Source organism: Hemicordylus capensis, chromosome 2 (assembly GCF_027244095.1).
Source record: "Hemicordylus capensis ecotype Gifberg chromosome 2, rHemCap1.1.pri, whole genome shotgun sequence".
In the NCBI taxonomy this organism is placed as follows: Eukaryota; Metazoa; Chordata; class Lepidosauria; order Squamata; family Cordylidae; genus Hemicordylus; species Hemicordylus capensis.
The window spans coordinates 269,767,481-269,788,587 of NC_069658.1; positions in this window are offsets into that span (position 1 = coordinate 269,767,481).

Genomic DNA, 21,107 nt, shown 5'->3' on the forward strand with positions numbered 1-21,107 from the left:
CTTTGACTCATTGCCTCACACATGGATACTAAAATGTTTAGAAACAACTGGTGTCAGCAAAAACATTCAGATATTTATTTTAAAAAGCAATGAGCATGTGGAGTACACAGTTAACAAACAATGGTATTTAAGAGAGCATCTTCTTCTGCTTGATCCCCATCGTCCACTACGTTCATCAGGGGAGGCTCATCTGTGGCTACCTTCATGTCGTTTGGTGGCGACCCAGGGACGGGCCTTCTCTGTTGTTGCCCCGAGACACTGGAACGCACTTCCCATGGGAATAAGAGTCTCCCCATCTCTAGTGGCTTTTAAAAGGGGTCTAAAGACTTATCTTTTTACCCAACCTTTTTAACTTTTTAACTTTTAACTTTTTAACTTTTTAATTTTTTAAACTTTTGATTGTTATTATTTGTTTTAAATTGTTTTTAGTATTTGTTTGTTGTGAACCGCCCTGAGACCTTGGGTTAGGGCGGTATAAAAATGTGCTAAATAAATAAATAAATAAATAAATAAATAAAATGGTGAGACACTTGGACAGGTTAGCATTAGAAGAGGTATTTTCCATTTTTTTTGCACTTTATTTTTATTAGTTTTCTACATATCAATGTGACTTCCCGCTCATCTTTCAGCACAGTTATACTGCAACATCCATATTTGCTCTCATGTAAATATTTTCTTCGTATTTATATATCTGGTTATTATGTCCCAATCCTTGTTTTCATCACCATAGTAATCTATTAGTTTCATTTGTATAACAAATTCCCCAACTGTTATTTTTACATTTCAATCCCCGTTAATAAATCCAAATTCACATTGTTTTTTATATACCGCAGAAAGGGTTTCCAATCTTCTATGAAGTTTTCTATGTGACTATCTGTTACTAATACAGTAAGTTTTGCCATTTCTGCATATTCATATGCCTTCGTCAGCCATTCTTCTTTTGCTGCAATTTCCACAGATCTCCATTTCTGAGCAAGAACCATTCTAGCCGCCATCGTAAGATATAGGAATAAATTTCTATTTTCTTTCGAGATTTCTTCATTAATTATGCCCAACAGAAAGGATTCAGGTCTCTTATGAAATACACATTTAAAAATTCATTAAAAGTTCATCATAAATCATATCCCCAAACCTCTTTACCTCTCTGCAGGACCACCACATGTGATAGGACCCCTCACTATCTTTACATTTCCAGCACTTATTAGATACATTTTTATACATAAAAGCTTTTATACATAAAAGTTTCTTAGGTGTTAAATACCACCTGTACATCATTTTAATTAAATTTTCTTTTAAATTATAACATGCTGTAAATTTAAGATCTTTCTTCCATAGCTTCTCCCAGGCCTCTAAGTTAATATTATGACCTACATCTTGTGTCCATTTTACCATTGTTGATTTTACCATTTCATCTCTTGTTTCTTCACATAATAACAAATTGTACATTTTGGTAATTAGTTTTACAACACTTTCACATAACTCTATTTCAAATTTTGATCTCTGCTCTTCAAAGCCTATTGTCGAATCTTTTTAAAAAACCTCATTTAGCTGATAATATTGAAACCAGTTGGTCACTCTAGAGGTATTTTCCAAGGGGACTCACTAGCCCCTCTGTTTGTAATCGCCATGACTCCACTTACACAAATACTAAACAAAACAGGCCTCAGATACCAAACATCTAAAACATCAAGTAAAATAAACCATATGCTGTACATGGATGATCTGAAGCTGTATGGAAAGTACCAGTCAGAAATTGAATCACTGCTAAACACTGTCCGTATATTCAGTAGCGATATAGCAATTGAGTTTGGACTAGACAAGTGTGCTGCATTAATAAGTGAACAGAGGGGAAAAAACAAAAACAGAAGGAATAGAACTGCCCAATGGAAGCAAGATCAAGAACCTGGAAGAGAAAGAACATTACAAATACTTGGGCATTCTCCAGGCTGATAACATTGCACAGACTGAAGTTAAAAGGAAAATTGGAAGTGAATACATCAGGAGAGTTAGAGAAATTCTAAAGTCCAAACTCAATGGTGGGAACACCATACAAGCCATAAACACCTGGGCTATACCTGTTATCAGATACACTGCAGGAATAATAGACTGGACCCAGGCAGAGCTAGAGAGGCTAGATCGTAAGACCAGGAAAATAATGACCATCAATCATGCTCTGCACCCCAACAGTGATGTAGATAGGCTATACCTCCCTCGCAGCTCAGGTGGAAGAGGAATGCTGCAAGTCCATCAAACAGTAGAGGAGGTGAAAAGAGGCCTTGAAGAATATATAAAGGACCGTGAAGAAGATGCACTTAAAATGGTCAATAATGAAAAACTATTATTATTATTATTATTATTATTATTATTATTATTATTATTATTAATTTGATTTCTATACTGCCCTTCCAAAAATGGCTCAAGGTGGTTCATTAAATACCAATGAAACAAAGCAGGTCCAAAAGAAAGAACAAGTCAAGAACTGAACAGAAAAATGGAAAAATAAGCCACTACAGGGTCAATATTTGCACAATATAAGTGGAAAGTCAAACATCACCAAGACCTGGCAGTGGCTTAAGAATTGCAACTTGAAGAAAGAAAAAGAGGGTTAATGCGGCTGCACAAGAAAAGGCACTAAGAACAAATGCAATAAGAGCAAAGGTCGGGAAATCAACAACAAACAGCAAGTACCACCTTTGTAAAGAAGCAGATGAAACAGTGGACCACCTAATCAGCTGTTGTAAAAAGATCGCGCAGACTGACTACAAACAAAGGCATGACAAGGTAGCAGGGATGAAACACTGGAACATCTGCAAAATATACAAGCTACCTGTAGTCAAAAATAGTTGGGACCATGAAATTGAAAAAGTTGTAGAAAATGAAGATGCAAAAATATTATGGGACTTCCAACTACAAAAATAATCCCAGTAGTAATTGGCACCCTAGGTGCAATTCCAAAACATCTTGAAGAGCACCTCAACACCATAGGGGCCACAGAAATCACCATCAGTGAATTACAAAAAGCAACTTTACTGGGAACAGCCTATATTCTGCAACGATATCTGTAATAATTACAGCAACAACATTGCTAATAAAATTCAGCCATCCCAGGTCCTTGGGAAGGACTCGATGTCTGGATAAAACAAACCAGTCAATAATACCTGTCTGACTGTGTTAACAAAAATAATAATACTGTCTTTCCTGGACAAATTTTCTTAACTTTAGACAGAATAGTTCAGTGGTGCTCAGAACTGTGTAAACAGAATAAAATAAAATATGTCCCTAGAGGAGAAAGCCATATTACAAGTCTAGGAAGAGTCCCATCTGAAACCAAATTAAAGCCAATTTAACATATAGATTAAGTATTGTCGTAGTATTTGTGCTGAAACTACTCGGGACAGCATGAATACTACAACAATATCTCTAATCTCTCTTTAGTTATCATAGACCCTTGGAAAAGACCCAATAATTAATGTACCCAATCCAGTCAATAACATCTGGTAGACTGTGTGTAAATAGCATAATAATAATACTGTCTTTCCTGGACAAATTCTCTTAACTATAGACAGTATGGTTCAGTGGTGCTCAGAATTGTGTAAACAGAATAAAATAAAATATGTCCCTAGAGAAGAAAGCCATATTAGAAGTCTAGGAAGAGTCCCATCTGAAACCAAATTAAAGCCAATTTAGCACATAGATTACGTAGTGTGGGAAACCACAAGCTGAAACATTATCTGTTAACTGTTTGGATGGTTGGGCTGGGGCTTCTCCTAAGCAACAAGTCTCCTTGGCTTTGGTGCATTCTTGTCTGCATCATCTGGAACACAGGAACATAGGAAGCTGCCATATTCTGAGTCAGACCATAGGTCCATCTAGTTCAGTATTATCTACACAGATGGCAGTGGCTTGTCCAGCGGCTGCCTCCATTGGCAGGCAGGTATCTCACACAGCCCTATCTTGGAGATGCCAGGGAGGGAACTTTGAACCCTCTGCTCTTCCCAGAGTGGCTCCAACCCCTAAGGGGAATATCTTACATTGCTCACACATCAAGTCTCCAATTCATATGCAACCAGGGCAGACCCTGCTTAGCTCAGGGGACAAGCCATGCTCGCTACCACAACACCAGCTCTCCTCTCAAGAGAAGAGCTTGACTCCTCCCTTCAGATCCCTCCAGATACAGAGGGAGGCTTGACTCCTCCCTTCTGATATCCAGCTTCTCTCCTGATTCCTGTTTTGCTTCTGAATTCTGTTTTGAGTCCTTGGCTCCGGCCTCAGGCTTCCATCCTGGATTGCTTCTCATTCCTAACTTCTAACTTAACCCTTTGGTTCTGACTTTCAGCTTCTGTCCTGACTCCTGGCTCGTCTCCCAGTTCTGACTTTCGATTCCCTTGAGTCTGCTGCCCACCTCCCATTCCTGACAGGTGATAGCCCCTCAGCTGTGAGGATAACTGTCCGCTTGGCCCACAAGAAATGCACCAAGAATGACATTTGGGGATGCATTTAAAATAGTGTTGCTCAAAATTCCTCCCCCATGCTGGAATGTAGCTTCCACCTTGAGCAAAACTGCGGAATAGACTGAAAATCTGTACTCTGAGGGTCGGCCCCAATGATGGGCAAGAAAGTGGATCATGTAGACACAGAATTTGCCTTGAGCCTAGGAAGAATGAAACTGCAGCCAGCACTCTTGCAATTTAGGTAAAGTTAAATTTCCATTCAAAGTGAGAAAAGGTCTTGGGACAAAAGAATAATTAAATAGACCAGCTGACCACACTAAATGCAATCAGAACAACTCCTAGCCATTTTTCCTCTATAACCCTCTCACTTTCTGCTTCCAGCTGAATAGTGCTGACACTCTCCTGTGACTCCCCTCACCCCTTCAAATAAAACCTCAACCAAACATATTTTCCCACCTTGGGAACTCCTAGAATTCAGGAAACCCAAGCATGAGCATCCTATGCGTGTCACTTGTCCGCAGCACCTAGCCCCCATGTTTGCCTCCACATGTGGAACTGTGGGTAGATACTATGTCCAATTCTGGCCTGGAATTTGCACTGCTTTTGTGTTCAGCTCCCTGCACTGATTTGTGGCACACGTGGTGCATGCAGCCTAAGACTGAATCACTGAACTAGAGGGCTTGGAGGAGTGGACTTGTTAGCACAGGGACTGGTTCAAGGCTGCCCTGGAACCCCAAGAAGTAATCTTTGCCTGTTGGAACTAATGTGTGGCACACACAGTACAGCAGCCTTTCCTTGGAATCTGGTGTCCATTGGGCACAGCATTTGGCCTTGGACTGAGCTGCTCAAGCAGTCTCAAGCTGTCCACAGTGGAATGTGTGGAACCTTGGATCTCCCTATCCAAGATCTAATCTCTTCTCAGGGGTGCAGTTAGAGGGAAAGCCTGAGGAGCAATTCCTCAGATTTCTTTTGGTGGAGAGGAAATACACTTTGTGGGGGTGGGGGCAGAAAAATATGTGTTGGAGATTGAAGAAGATATGCATTATAAGAGTTCAGTAAAAGCAGGGGAGGCAGGAAAGAGAAACTCCCCAGATCTTAGGAGAGATTCTGCACACCCATCCCTTCTTCTCTCTCAGTGCAACAGACTAAGAAGAGCTATAAACTGGTCTTGCTTTCTCCTCCCCCTTTCTCCTGCCTTTCACTGCTGTCTTATTTTCATTCTGCCTGCTCTCTTTCCTCTTGGAATTGCCTTGAACCCCCTTAATCCAACCAATACTCTAGGGTTGTTTTGTTGTTGTTGTTGTTGTTGTTTGCTCTTTAAATAAACCTGATTTCTTTCTATGGAAAAGTCGTTGTCTTTTCTCTCTGTTTGCCCTTCCGGAGTACTCTAAGTTACGACTCTCCTGTCTAGACCAAATCTGATAGTAGCTCAGCACTTGCTGGTTTGGTGCTGGAATCAGTCTGGACTCACTCCGCCAGAAGTAGAGCTGCCTGCATACCCAACTAATAGCGTTGGCTACAGATGAGAGAAGGATCCCCTGTCATTCAAGTAATTACCCCAGGTACAAGAATGACCCCAGAAAACCCCATTTGGTGTGCAACTGCCTGCTCAACTGTTTAAGGGACTGGGTGCAAGCAAGCATGTAACAACCGCAGATTCTACACTCTTGATATATAAATGTTGATTTTTGATTACAGCTTTTTTTTTAAAGAACTCCAGAGAATATCTATAAAAGGAAAAGAGGGAAATGCTGTCCTGGCTAGCAAGCATTCTCTGTGCCTTAAATAATACAGCCAGAAATTAATTGGCACTAATTCACTCGTTCACAGTTGTACCCGAGATGTTGCTCATAAACAGCAGCCACGGTTCCCTGATTGCAGATATGTAATTAATTCAAGAAAAGGCTGCTATAAAATAACAATCCAATACAGCCTCAGCAGGTGTCAGTGTAGTCAGGAGAACGTATCACAGTAGGAATGTGCTGAATTTCTACAATACCCTGGCTTTGCAGATACTACTGGGCGGGGGGAGGAAAAATGAAACTCTCTTGGAAACAATTAGGTGGCCCCATAGGCTTTGTGTGCTCGCATTGATTTCAGTGAGACTGCACAAACCTAAATGGTCATGTGAATTGACCCCACATTCTTTTCTGTTTTCACCTATTTGCACAGGTTGTAGCTCAGCTGGTAATGGTTCACCTTAGCCTAACAGCTTGACACAAATGAGCTGCTCATGGAATTAGTATCAAGAACCACTGAGTTCCTTCACCTTAAAAAGAACCGTGGGGCATTGTGCTTTTATGAGTGACTTGTTATGAACTCATTGTGTTACAGAGGGTATAAAGGAGTGGCTAATTCAGACTTGGTGTTTTTCTGCAGACGCAGGTCTCATTCCTCTGCTCGCATACATATTTAGGTAGACTTGCATTGATCTGGCAGCTATGGCACACACTCCAGAGGCTCGTATGCACACACAAAGCTCTGTGCAACTCTGACTTCTATTGGGCTCTTCTATGCGTGAAGGAATGCTTTGAGCACTCACTGAGAAATCCCTGAAGGCAAACCACTGCATGATACTGAAGACCTCTTCTGCTTCTGTGCAGAAATGTATACGTTAGGGATGTGTGAGCTGGCCCAGTTTGAGAGGTCTGAGTTTGAACAAGACTGGACCCTCCCAAAGAGGGGTGCCAGTCCGAGTTCAAAAGGGACCAACTTTCAGTTCAAAGAACCAGTGGACCGACTCAGGGGGTATAGAGGAGAATCTGGTGAGGACGGCGCCCAGGATGGCCACGTGCCCAAGACGGCGGTGGCAGGGCGGTGGCAGCCCCACCACCGGCCTCCCAGATGACAGCCCAGGCTGGCTGTGGCTCCACTGCGGCCTCTGTGCACATGTGGAGGCCATTTTAGTGAACTCTGCGCATGCACACAGGCCATTTGTATCACCACATGATTTGCATGGTGATGTAAATGGCCAGTGTGCATGCACGGAGGTCATGAAAATGGCCTCCACACATATGCAGAGGACCAAACCGGGCTGCAGCCAGTCCAGGCTGTCATTTGAGAGCCCAGTAAGGGGGTTGGAGGAGCCCCTGTCACTGCTGTCCCCGACGCCTGCATTGTAAAGTGCTCCCCCTCCCCATTTACTGTAGGGAATACCCTGTACTTGGAAAGGGCAATCTTTGCTGGACTCCCAGTTACAAATATTTATTTATTTTACTTAATACATTTATATACTGCCCAAAACGCAAATTCTCTGGGCAGTTTACAGGACAATAAAAACAGGCAATAAAAGATTAAAACATTTCAACCATTAAAATTAAAAAGTTAAACCTATTAAAACAGAATTAAAACAGTAGCTAATTAAAAGCCTGGGTGACAAATGCATCTTGACTGCCCTTTTAAAAGTTGTAAGAGATGGGGAGGCTCTTTCAGCAGGAAGTGTGTTCCAAAGCCTTGGGGCAGCAATGGAGAAGGCCCGTCCCCAAGTAGCCACCAGATGAGCCGGTGGCAACTGCAGACAAACCTTTCCTGATGATATCAATGGGCAGTGTGGTTCATAGCGAAGAAGATGTTCTCTTAAATACTCAGGGCCCAAGCTGTTTAGGGCTTTATAGGTTATAACCCAAACCTTGTACTCTACCCGGAAACTTACTGGCAGCCAGTGTAGATGTTTTAAGATGGGAGTGATATGGTCTCTCCGAGATGACCCAGAGACCAATCTGGCCACCGTATTCTGGACTAACTGCAGTTTCTGGACTATGTGCAAAGGCAACCCCACATGGAGCGCATTGCAGTAGTCAAGGCTGGAGGTGACCAGCAGATGTACTACTGTTCTGAGGTCATTTATCTCAAGGAATGGGTGCAGCTGGCATATCAGCCAAAGCTGATAAAAGGCACCTCTGGCCACTGCCTCAACCTGGGACACCAGGGACATCCTTCTGGGGAAGTGTGACCCCATCCAGAACTGGCAGATCAAAATCATCTCCCAAGTTCCAACCTCATACAATAAGTACCTCCGTCTTATCTGGATTCAGTCTTAGCTTGTTACTTCTCATCCAGCCCATCACTGCCTCCAGGAAGGCATTTAGGGAAGTTATGCCTTCTCCTGATGACGTTGACATGGAGAAATAGATTTGGGTGTCATCAGCATACTGATAACACCCTGCACCAAATCTCCTGATGATCTCTCCCAGCAGTTTCATGTAGATGTTAAACAACATTGGAGACAATATGGAGCCCTGAGGGACACTATACCGAAGTTCAGTTTTTGAAGAACAACAGTCCCCGAGAGACACCATCTGGAATCTGCCCGAGAAATAGGAGTGGAGCCACTGCAAAGCAGTGCCTCCTACCCCCAACCCCTTAGACCCTCCAGAAGGATACTATGGTCAATAGTATCGAAAGCCACTGAGACGTCTAAAAGGACAAACAGAGTCACACTTCCTCTGACAATTCCCAATTGGAGATCATCCAAATAGACCCCCGAGCCGACCTGCAAACCGGTTTGGCCCAGTTTGGTGGCCGGACTGGACCCAGTTCAGCCGGGCCAAGCCCAAACCAGGCTGGCTCAGTTCTAATCTGGTCCAGATTCAAAACGAGCTGGCCAAGTGGCCAGCTCACACACCCCTAGTATATGTGTGATAAGTTTTTGCTGAGCTTGGAATCCCATTGCCATTGTGTGAAATGTTAACATGGGAGTGCATTTTCCCAACTTAACCCAATCATTTATCTTTAATGTGTGTTTCTTGTAATGTGTGCAGCTTGTTATTTTTGGACTGCAACTATCAACATCTCTAGCCTTTGGCCATTGTGGCTGGAGATGATGAGAGTTGCAGTCCGGAAACAAGTTACCCAGAACTGAAAGTAAAGAATTCCCGTCAGCTCCTAAGAGATTATTCCCAGTGATAAAAGAATATTGTAAATTGGGAGGATTGGGGTGGATGGACAACCCACCAAAGTCTTCAACTGTCTACATCTGAAAGAGAGCTGCTATAGCTAGGCACACTCCTTCAACTTGCCTGGGAACAAGCTGCCTTTTAGCCCCTCCCCTCCAGGGTAATTGCCTCCATCACTGACCAATCTATCCCATTGTTATAACAATTCTGTAATATTATGTCAGAATTGGTACCTGCATTTGTTTATTTTCCTCTACCCTCCCCAAACCGGTTTCTTTCTGTATCATGTCTATAAAACTGTGAGGCTGTTCACACGAGCAGCCCTAGCTAGGCTTGCGCAGACCAACCAGGGTAGGGCTGCTTGTGTGAAGCACCAGGATCGTGGCAGTGCAGGAATTTTCCTTGGTTTATTACCCAGGTAGAAGGGTATGAGTGGGCCCTTCTACCAGAGTTCCCAGTTGTGTGTCTGCTTGGGATTCCTGCAGCCCAAGCAGACACTGAGCTGGGTGCCTAGAGCGCCCAGCTTGAGGGGGATTCCCCCAATCCACCACACTCCTTGCATGATGCATTGTGGGATTTCTGGAGGCCAGGCAGCGTTTCCCCAGCCTTCAGAATGCTGTGCTTCTCACCACAGTGGTGATCATGTGCAAGGCAGTGTGGCACAACAGTAGACTACAGAAAATCGAAGGGGCACGTATACGCCTTCCCTCCAGGCCTCCCTAGCCACCAGGGATTTTGGTCATGAGAATTATCTTTGTGTCATTGAAAGTGTGTTAAATCTTGGTTTTTACCCAGGCTTTTATATGATTGTCTCTACTGCTGCTTCTTTGTATATTGTATTTTGTATGGTTATTTTATGCTTGTTTTAAAAATCTTTTTAGTCAGATTCATGTTTTTATATTTTAGCGTATTTTGATAGTATTGTTTTATTTTTTCTGTGTGAACCACCTTGGGATTGTTTTAATGAAAGGTGGTATATACATTTAAATAAATAAAAATTATGCTAAATTGTATACAGCTTGAGTCAACTGGCAGAATAGCAGGATATAAACATACTAAGAATGGGGGAAAATACTATGCCACTAATGGAAAGAAGAAGAGGGAAAAGAAGTATCACAACACTGAGCTTAATTGTCTAAAGGCAGAGAACAAGGATATTGATAAGCCAGAGAAAAATGAAGTGAAATATTCTTTGTTCCTCAGAGTAGCTATGAGATTAGATTTCTGGCACCCATCCCTATGGAGATGCAAAGCTGCTGTGACGGTGTGCAGAGAGGCATAGCTACACACCTGCCTCAGCTATGTGCTCAGCAAGCCTGGCAGGTCTGTCAGTTCCAGTCTCTTTTTGAAAAGCGAGTGACAACATTAGGCGCAGAGGGTCACACCAACATAAGCGGCTCCACAATGCCCAAAACACCTCTCACATGCTACATTAGGTTAGGAACATAGAACATAGAAAACTGCCATATACTGAGTCAGACCATTGGTCTATCTAGCTCTGTATTGTCTTCACAGACTGGCAGCGGCTTCTCCAAGGTTGCAGGCAGGAATCTCTCTCAGCCCTTACAGTACTGCCTGCATATACTTTATAACCCTGTAGGTTACCAAATCCTTGTGTGTAAATCTTTGTAGATACATGGTGTACAAACAACCACTTTGTATATAATTGTGCCTTGGTAACGTACTGTATGCTTTGGTAGTTTGTTGGTTTAATAAAATAATCTTGTCCTATTAAAAAATAAATAAATCTTGTGCTATCTTGGAGAAGCCAGGGAGGGTTTCTGCTCTTCTGCTCTTCCCAGAGTGGCTTCATCCCCTGAGGGGAATATCTTGCAGTGCTCACACATCAAGTCTCCCATTCAGATGCAACCAGGGCAGACCCTGCTTAGCTATGGAGACAAGTCATGCTTGCTACCACAAGACCAGCTCTCCTCTCCAAGACCAGCTCTGCTCTCCAAAACCCTTTCCAGGAGGTCTAGTTCTCTTTCAGTTGCTGAGCCCGGTAGCAGCTTTGAGTAGTACCTCATCTGGTGATCCTGCTTGTTGTTGGCATAGAAGCACTGTTCACAATGCTTTACAGGAGCAACTTCCTGGGTTGATTGCCAGCACCGGCACAACACAACAAGCTGTGATGCTGTGCTGGTTCGGCAGTCAATCTGCCACATTCTAAAGAGGTTTCCTGACCTGGAGGGAGCTTCCTGGCTGTGCATCGCAGCTGTGGAGCAGCAAAGACACAGGGCACAGTCAGAAGAAGAAGTCATCCCTCCTTGAAGCCACTGGGCCAGTCACAGCGAGTCAGTGAAAAATGAGGTGGCAAGCTGCTGCAGCAACACCCCCCCCAAAAAAATACAATACAACAATACTTGGCTGCAGAAATGGGATGGGAATTGCCAGCACAGCAGCACCATACAAATGAACTCCTCCTGCTGCCACACAGCAAATGTTACACATGAGTAATCTCATTGTTTCCAATGGGCTGACGCATGGGTAACAGGCTTTCACAGCTTTGTGATTTGAGTCACTCAGTGCTTGCAGCAGGATCGTGGGAACTTTGTAAACCCCCTCCAGCACAGAAATAGTTGCAGGGGGTTTAAAATAGTTGCAAATCTGGGGTAAAAGCCTACATCTGGGAACCCTAGCTGGATCAGGCCCAAGGCCTATCTAGTCCAGCATCCTGTTTCACACAGTGGCCCACCCAGATGCCTCTGGGAAACCTACAGGCAAGAGTTGAGGGCATGCCCTCTCTCCTGCTGTTACTCCCTGCGGTTACATCTATGATAAATAGTGGCGGGGGGGGGGAGCATGCCCACCTCAATAGCATTTTAACGTGAGCAAATGCAAGCTGGAACACATTTTAACACTGTCTGATGCAGCATAGATCTGAGACAGATACAGCAGGCGATTGTTGTGCTTAGATGGATTTTATCTGCCATAAAAATACAGCTACCCTTTTAAAATCACCTCCATAAAACTCTGTAATGCAGAGTGGGGTAGGGAATGTGTGTCTGACAGATACTATTTTTAAAAAAGAACAGGAAAAGGCATTCAAATGCACATTTAAGTAAACCATTGTTGGCAGAAAAGCCTAAAATCTTATCAATAGCCTTACTGAATTACTTTCCCATTTTCCTGAAATGAGCCAAACAAGGAACACGGTCTTTCTTTTCTGTAGTAATTGTGAGACACATGTTTCCAAAGGTATTACAATCACTAAGTGGAAGGGGACATTTTGTTCCTGTACACACTACAAATTTGTCAAAAACAATACTCATGAATAACTTAGATGAGTTCTGTATTTATCAGAGGTGCATTCCAAAATCCAGCATATTACTTACACAATAAAATATATTAGGACAAGAATAGGTAATGATGCCCTTCCTCAGAAATACATTTCCTAGCAGGCAGCTGGGAGTTCGTTCTGCCATTGGGGTCCACCAATCAGCTGGCATGAACTGGAGGTTCCAATCTATGGTATTTGGTCTACAGATAGATTGTCAGAAGAAAAATCACAGCAAAAAAGGGTTTTGGAATAGGGCAGTAACAGGAAATGGTGCAGGGAAGAAAGCAGGGATTTTCTATAAGTCTCTCTGCATTCCCAGTGAAGTAGGAGAAAAGGAGAAGTGATTTACTGAGTCACTGGAAGCTTTATATAAACACCTCTGAACTTTCTGAAGGAAAGGAAAGAAAAAACTTCCACTCTTCCTTGGCCTCCTGCTACTCCTCAAAGACGAATCTGCTCAGGGAAAGGAACGGGTCACCTTCTGCTGCAGCCACATCAGCAGCCAGAGCACTGCTATATAGGGTCACCTAGTAATGACATTTTATGCATCACAAAAGACACTTTAAAGGCCAAACCATCAAAAAGCATCTCTACTAAGAAATCTACCCTACCAAACTCACATTGAATCTTCACAGTTCATATCCATGTTTATATCCTAGAAATCGAGGGCTAATTGTATCATATTGAACTATCATTTCTGTTAAATGGAATGTAGATGGATTTTTAAGAGATGACAACTTGCCAGTGATCAACTCAACTGCCACAATAGCAGCCTTCTGTGCACAAGTCACATTCAGTCCTGGTTGGCAAGCAATGTTTAACAGGGCTCATCATTTTAAACAAGCAAGTGTGTTGACAGGGCAGCTACATGAGATCCACCATTGATTAACTCCTACACAAGCTGAGATTCAGGCACAGGGTCTGTTAACCTATTCCTCAGTTATGACTTTTGCAAAGCTCTCCCTTTATCAATCTCAGTCACTGACTCACATCTGTGAGCAGTGGCACATCTAGATAATTTTGGAGCCTGGCCCTGAAGGGCTTCGGAAGGCCCACCCCCACTTGAGAGGGGGTTGGGGGCAAGTTAAATCTTTTAAAAACTCTTTTCAACTGCCTCTGTGAGGCGGGGATGTGGAGGCAGGGGGCAGTTGGCAGGGTGTGGAAATCCCTGCTTTCCCAGAGAAGGTGGGCTCAGGGAAGGAGCTCTTACCACCATCTATTGTCATCTTTCACACACACACACCTCTGTTGCAAAAAAGGGTGCTCCTTCCTCCTCTTCCTGCAGCTAGACAGCCTGTAACATGCTTCTTCAGCTGCTGTGACGTGGTTGATCTCCTTAATCACAAGCATCTACATATGGAAATACCATTTTTTCCCACATGGTTCATTTCTGAAATGGGAGCTGCTCAGGCCCAAGTGGGCCTGGAGGCCGCCTCTGGAGGGCTGGTCTTCTGGTAACAAGCATGACTTGTCCGCAGGGTCTGCTTTGGTTGTTTGCATTTGAATGGAAGTCTACATGTGTGAGCACTGCAAGATATTCCCCTTAGGGGATGGGGCTGCTCTAGGAAGAACGCCTGCACGCAGAAGGTTCCAAGTTTCCTCCCTGGCATCTCTGGGAAGGGCTGAGAGAGAGATTCCTGCCTGCAACCTTGGAGAAGCCGCTGCCAGTCTGTGTAGACAATGCTGAGCTAGATTGGCCAATGGTCTGACTCAGTATATGGCAGCTTCCTATGTTCCTATGTTCATCTCCGCCACCTGGATGATGGTGGTGGAGACTGAGGCAAGAGCTCCTTTCCTGAGCCCGCCTGCCACCCAAATGACAGGTTGGGCCATTTGGGGCCCATTTCGGGCCTCTGAACGCATGCGCAGAGAGTCCCTAAATGGGTCAAAAATGGCCTGACCTGTCATTTGGGTGGCAGGTGGGCTCAGGGAAAGAGCTTTTGCCACCACCGCCTCCCTCACCTTGGTCTGCACCCCACCAGTCGCCCCGTTGCTGCTACCATCCCTGCCACGCAGCCACTGTGGAAAAAAGCAAAACAAAAAAAAAGTTCTGTGGCCTGACCCCCTTCCTGCGGACCGTGGTGAGTGGGGTGGGTGTGGAGCAGTGGCAGGGCTCTGGGGAGGACCCCCAGAACATTTGGAGTCACCCAGAGACAAGAGGCCACAGAACAGATCCCCAAGATCCATGGCAAAGTATGCCTCTGTGAGATGAGAAACAGGCAAATTGAAGCAAGGTAAACAATAAAAAGAGTCCTAATGAGTGTTGCCAGAAAGTCTGGTTTTGGGGAGCACAGAGAGCACCCCTCTATACTATTGGAACTGTGGGCACACAGTCTCCATTCTGGATACGTCAGTTCATGGGTTCATGAACTCTTCACCTGCCCATATTTGGCGAAAGCTCACAGCTGGTCACTTGGCATGAGCAAAGCATGGGGCAATGGACCCCAAGGTAATAAAAGCTCAGACTGCAATGGGTCATCCCCAAACTCTCTCTCCTTATCTCAATAGAAGGCAATCAGCCAGCAATAATCGGCCAGACCTAATTTAAAAGTCACTCCTCAAGTGTGTGGTGGTGGTAGGGAATACTCCCTTTTCTCAAGAGAGATGAAATCAGCCAAGGTGGGCAAGGGCCAAGAGAACAGGTTGCAGGACATACAGTCTGAAGCAGTTTGTCCATATCCTCAGGAGTCACAAACTAAAAGTGATCCAATCTAATCCTATAAGTGGAGTTGCTGAACACCTCCACGGGAGAGTCTGCAATAACTGTGGAATCCATTTTGGCCCGAATACAAGAGATTTTACCTATTAAAAAGTCATTGAAGATGTCACAGCGAGTGACTGATGGTTCCAAGTTCAAATTCAAGGGGGAGGAGGCACCGGCTAGCCCTCTCACAACCCTAGACAACTCAGCTGGACATAATTCACATTTATGGAAGCAATGCAATTGCCACCGGCATTGCATGTCCATGTGTGCTGTAGGGGAGGGGAGCAGCTACATGCTACATAATGTCTGTGTCATGGTGTGTGTGCATAGGGGGACGATGCTTATCTTGCGGGGGGGGGGGCAAAAAGTCATGAGGTCCAGGCTCCAAAAATTACCTAGCTGCCCTTCTGATCCTTGGTCACTAGGCTTAGGCACAGACACTCGATATGGGCCAATTCCCCGACAGGGATCCTGGTAAGGGTGACAGTGTTCTTATAAGCCAAGTCGTTACTAAGAAACTGTGTCAGGGACAGAGCAAAATTCCCCAGGCACAGAACGCATAGCAGAACAACGGTGCTTGCTGTGTGCAGAGATTGTATTCTGATTCAGAATTCTGTAATGCCTTGACATAGGGAACAGAAACAAACCCCCATTAACTTAGTCAAGGAAGCAAATACCCATTAACCTAATCTTATCTCTGCAGCCCAGAATCACCCACCTCGGTCCTCGAGCCAATATCAGGTTCATGAACTGTACACAAAATATGTACCATCCCACACCCCTGGAGGCAGAAATCCTGTTCAGGGATCAAGCAAATAGGGTGTCCACACACTCTGCCTGCAGTATGTTTCTGTCTCTCTAGAGATGCTTTTCTCTATCACCATTTTGATCCCCTTATACCATGAACTTATACAAGAATGACATGATCACACAGCCATCTGCCATCAATAGTCAGAGGCAATTTTGTCAGGTCTGGCTGTAGAAGGAAGTACTGATCGCTTCCTCTACTGCACAGCAATTGGGAAGCATAGCAAGCTGTTCCCAGGAAGGCATAAAGTGTACTTCCACAGCCAGGCTCAGCAAAGCATCCTTGGAGTCTATGGATTTCAGCAAGAGCTGGTGGCAACGCAGCCCAGAATGTGGTGCACTGTGGCCAAATACCTGCTCATGGGCCATGACGACTGGCCACAGATACAACTCAAATGGGAATAATGTGGAATCAGCACTGTTAAAAAGTACTTTGAAATATCTTCCAGACTTGTCACATTTCACATCTATTTATAGAAACCCACATTTATACTGTGGAAAAATAGAGCAGTGTGCACTCTCAAAAGAGCCTGCCAGATGCACTCTCACACCTAGCCAATGTTTTTCTCCCATTCTGCTCAATTGGACATGTTAATTAAGTTAAATGTATGAAAGTTTAAGGCTGCCTGCTGGCTAACACTTATGCTGAGCCAAAAAAAACCAGTGGAGTAAGGGAGGGGAGAGAGAATCCATCAAGCTGTTTTAAGCCAGCCAATGGGCAACTATAACCCCAGTATACCTACCGGAAGCAGGAATGTTGATCGAAGAATATAATGCTACAGCAAGTTCGCTGCACTGCCATTAATCCCAAGGTTAGAAACCCATCAATAATAACTGAGGGCCAAGCTAGATGTGAGGCGAGAGATCCATAATTGGCTCTTCCACATCTTTTTCTTTCTTTCATTAAACACAGCAATGTGGTGGCCCAGTTTGGATTGGGATCATAGTGCTTGTTGAGGCAAGTCAACCTCTGCCTGTGCTATTTCTCTGATAAATCACACACACATCCAATTAAGCTGCTGTTAGTCATGGGGGAGGGGGACAGGTTCCTGGATTGTACCTGTTGGAGAAACAGTGTGTGGAGAAAGGTAACCTCCCCAGGGCTGCATATCCCCAAATCAGGCTCCACTGTGGCTGCTTTGAATGGGAGAAAGACTGACAGAGGGATTCAGTCACTGGCATATTGTATCATTTGGTCCTGGTATTCAGCATTTACACTGGAATGCATGTGTATGTGTGTGACCCACTCCCAAGCATATTGATGGACTTATAGGGATGTGCAGAACTCCCCTGAACCATATCACTTCACTTACAGAAACTCATTTAGCATTCCTTGAACATTCTTGGGTGTTTCAGCTTGCGAGGAATCTAGAAATTTGCTCTAAATTTCATTTTGTGTAAGATTTTGGTGCCATTCTAGGGATCTGCAAGAACCCCATGAAAAAATCAGTTACCTTATAGTTTGGATGCCCTAGAAAATTCTCTGAATTTTTTCCTTCTGAGGAACCTCAGAATATTTGCAATGTAGTTTGGAGGTCTAGAATCTGCTATGAGACTTTGGGTTAGGGCGGCATAAACATGTGCTAAATAAATAAATAAATAAATAAATAAATAAATAAATAAATAAATAAATAAAATGGGCAGCCTGAAAGACTCAAGGGCCCATTTCAGAAAAGAGGTGAGGCAACACCCAGAACTCTGGGCAACAAGGAGCTTGGCTTGCTCCAGCTAAGATATAGCAGGAAATGGAGGTAAGGAAATGGAGGTAAATGGAGGTAAGGGCCAAACAGTCATGTTTGAGCCAATGTATGGTGCAGCATATATTTGAACAGTTTTGCTGCTGAACTGATGCTGTTCTCACTTTGGCTGTTTCTGCAGTTCCTCTTGGCCGAAGAACAAGGGGGGAATCCTTAGCTTCATTAAGAATGTTTATCTTATAAGGGCTGTCCTATTCATATATGCTAGGAGCTTGAATATTTTCTTGATGACTTTCCAACTGTGAGGTGAGGCAAGCATGTCCTGGAATCACACGGCTGTCATTATCATTATCAACTGATTTTCAAAAAGCAATCACATTCACTTAGAACTAGACTTATCATCTGAAGGGCTACTTTGTGCATTTTAACTAGCAAGTGGCTGCAGATGAATCATTACCCCTTATGTAAAAAGAGGGATACCAGGTGCTTCAGGTGTGGAGAAAACCACAGACCCATGTCTACAATGTGGTAGTGTGTGTGTTGGATCTAGGACTATGGCAGCATCAGCTCTCAGCTGCAATGTCTTATAATGACCTGTGCGGGGGTAGGGTCATAGATAAAAGTGTGAGACTCTTTGTTCTTCCAGTGTTAGTCTCCATTTTTTCCAGAGATGGCTGTTTATTTTTGTCTCTCTCTTCAGCCATGAGCTACAGCTGAAACTAAGCTGCAGGCTTTTCACATTTGTTTGTAACCTTTTCTTTAAATAAATCCTAGTAGTTCTTCAGTACTAAAGAACTGTCTCAAGACCTCTCGTTTTATTGCTTTCTCACCAAACTAGTTTTGCTTTGCTATTTGGGGACTGAAATGCCATTCTTCCCCAGAGTGTGGCCTGGCTGGGATTATGATGTAATAGTGAGGTCTGTGTATGGTCAGAGTTACACTCAAGCCAGCCTGTAAGTGCAGAGAAAAAGGCCCTTCTGTATAATATATAATCTGAAGGACATTTAATGCATTACAGTGGTCCCTCTACTTACGAAATTAATCCGTTCCGAATGCACATTTGTAAGTCGAAAAATTCGTAAGTCGAAAAGCGGTTTCCCATAGGAATGCATTGGGAACGGATTAATGCGTTCCGGAGCCTAGAAAAAAGACCCAGACCCCCAGTAAGGCTTGCAAACTGCACAGGAACATTTCTTTTCAAGAATAAACAGGCAGTAAACAGGCAGGCAAGTCAAGGAAACCGCATGTAAAATTCGTAAGTCGAGGAAACCACATCTAAAAATTTGTAAGTCGAGGAAACCCCATCTAAAAATTTGTAAGTCGAAAAAACCGCATATAAAACCGGATCTAAAACTGCCGTTTGTAACTCGAAAAATACTTATGTCGAGTAGTTTGTAAGTCGAGGGACCACTGTATATGATCCTGGCTTCTGTTATAATTCTAGGAGGCCACAGGGTCCGAGTGAACAGTTCCGCATCCCAAGCAGAAGTGCCTATTTGAATTGCTTCATCATGTAGCTAGCTACCTTTGTAGCAAATATTCCCATGAAGAAAAGATGTGCAATCCCAAATGCATTCTTAATTATCCAATTGGAAAATTATATTTTTCTGTTTATTGTACAGTCTCCTTTAGATTCCGAGACACAGTGGCCCCAGCCCATGAAAAAATCCAGGGAGACAAGGTGAGCTGTGGTTGCCCCAAGCTGATATTTCAGGTGCTGTTAAGAGAAGCAGAAAGATCTGCCCACAGGGGACGCTGGGGAATTCTCCTGCACAGGTCCTATTGGCACACGTATTAGGCCCGTTTACATGATCAAAAGCTGGATAGGAGGAACATTCAGCCAGGATTTCAGACCCGTGTGCACTCCTGAGAACTGGTCATGTGTCAGCAAAAAGCAAGGGAGGGGGACAGGGCCACCATCCTGTGCTAGCCACAATCTGGATAGGACAGTGCGAGGCGTGCTTTTTCTCCACCCCCAATATAATGCTGGGTAAATGATGTTGATTGGCCACCACTATCCTATCCAGATCATGGCTAGCACATGATCAGTGTCTCATCCTCCTACCTCGGGTTTGGCCAGCACACGGCTGGTTCTCAGGAGCATACACAGGTATGAACTCCTGGCTGGATGCTCCTTCCTACTCAGCTTTTGAATGGGCTTAGAGGCTCATTTCATTGGAAATTCTGCACAAAAGCTTCATAGTCAATTGTGCCCCATGGCATGATTACAGTGCTAGAGTTAAGCACTTTTAATTCCCATTGGCTTCACTAAGTGACTTGGTTCCCTCCCATTTAAACCAATTGAACATGCAAGGTGCCTAACTTTAGTTGGATCATACTCAGTGGCACCAAATTGTCTTGAGCTGGCATTGCTTGGGGATATTGCCAGAAACTTCATTATGTAACCTTGATCCAGTTACATCATCTTTTATTATGATTTATTTCTTTGTTGTTTTCCACTCTCCATTTCTGCAAGCCGCAGGGGCCTTGGAGTGCTAATAACTGACTGATTTAGGTTAATACAGATCCCAAAGCCTATCATCAGAAAAGTTTGTTGTTTCTGGAGGCGCACCCTGGAACCACTTCATTAGCATACACAGGAGTATTATATCAGAAACTAGAAAACTTCCATAACACTCATTTATTCACTTATCTCACCACTAGTTCCCAAATGTATTCATAATTTGAATAAATTGTGAAATCCTGACTTAAAACATGAATGCCAAGGGATCCATCTCATACAGCCTCAATGTCTTCATTTGGCTTCCTCAGCTGCCATAACACTTTGAGCAATTTGATGCAACATGTAAGAGTTAAAATTCTCTCAGGCATATTTAAGAAGCTTAACCATTTTCTTTACCAATATCAGGTTCTTTCCTCAAAACCAACAGCCTATTCTCTTCAACTATTCAGTAAAGCATTTGAGCATGGGAAACATGGACCAGAGTTCGGAAAAGTGCATGTGCAGGTATACACACCCAGAATTTATATTTTTATTTAAACTATATTACCTCCCCCACCCACCCCAAAATTAGAAATACTGCACAAACATAGACAATAGTATCAAGTACACTTGCCAGGCTTGAGTCTCGTGATATCTCTATCATCAAACACACATCGTATTAGTTAGTTATTTGATTTTTATACTGCCCTTCCAAAAATGGCTTAGGGCGGTTTACACAGTATTAGACTGCTGCATAGTTATAAAAACATAGCACAATGTGTAAAGTGGGAAATAAAATAATAGATACAATTAATACGGTCACATTGTAA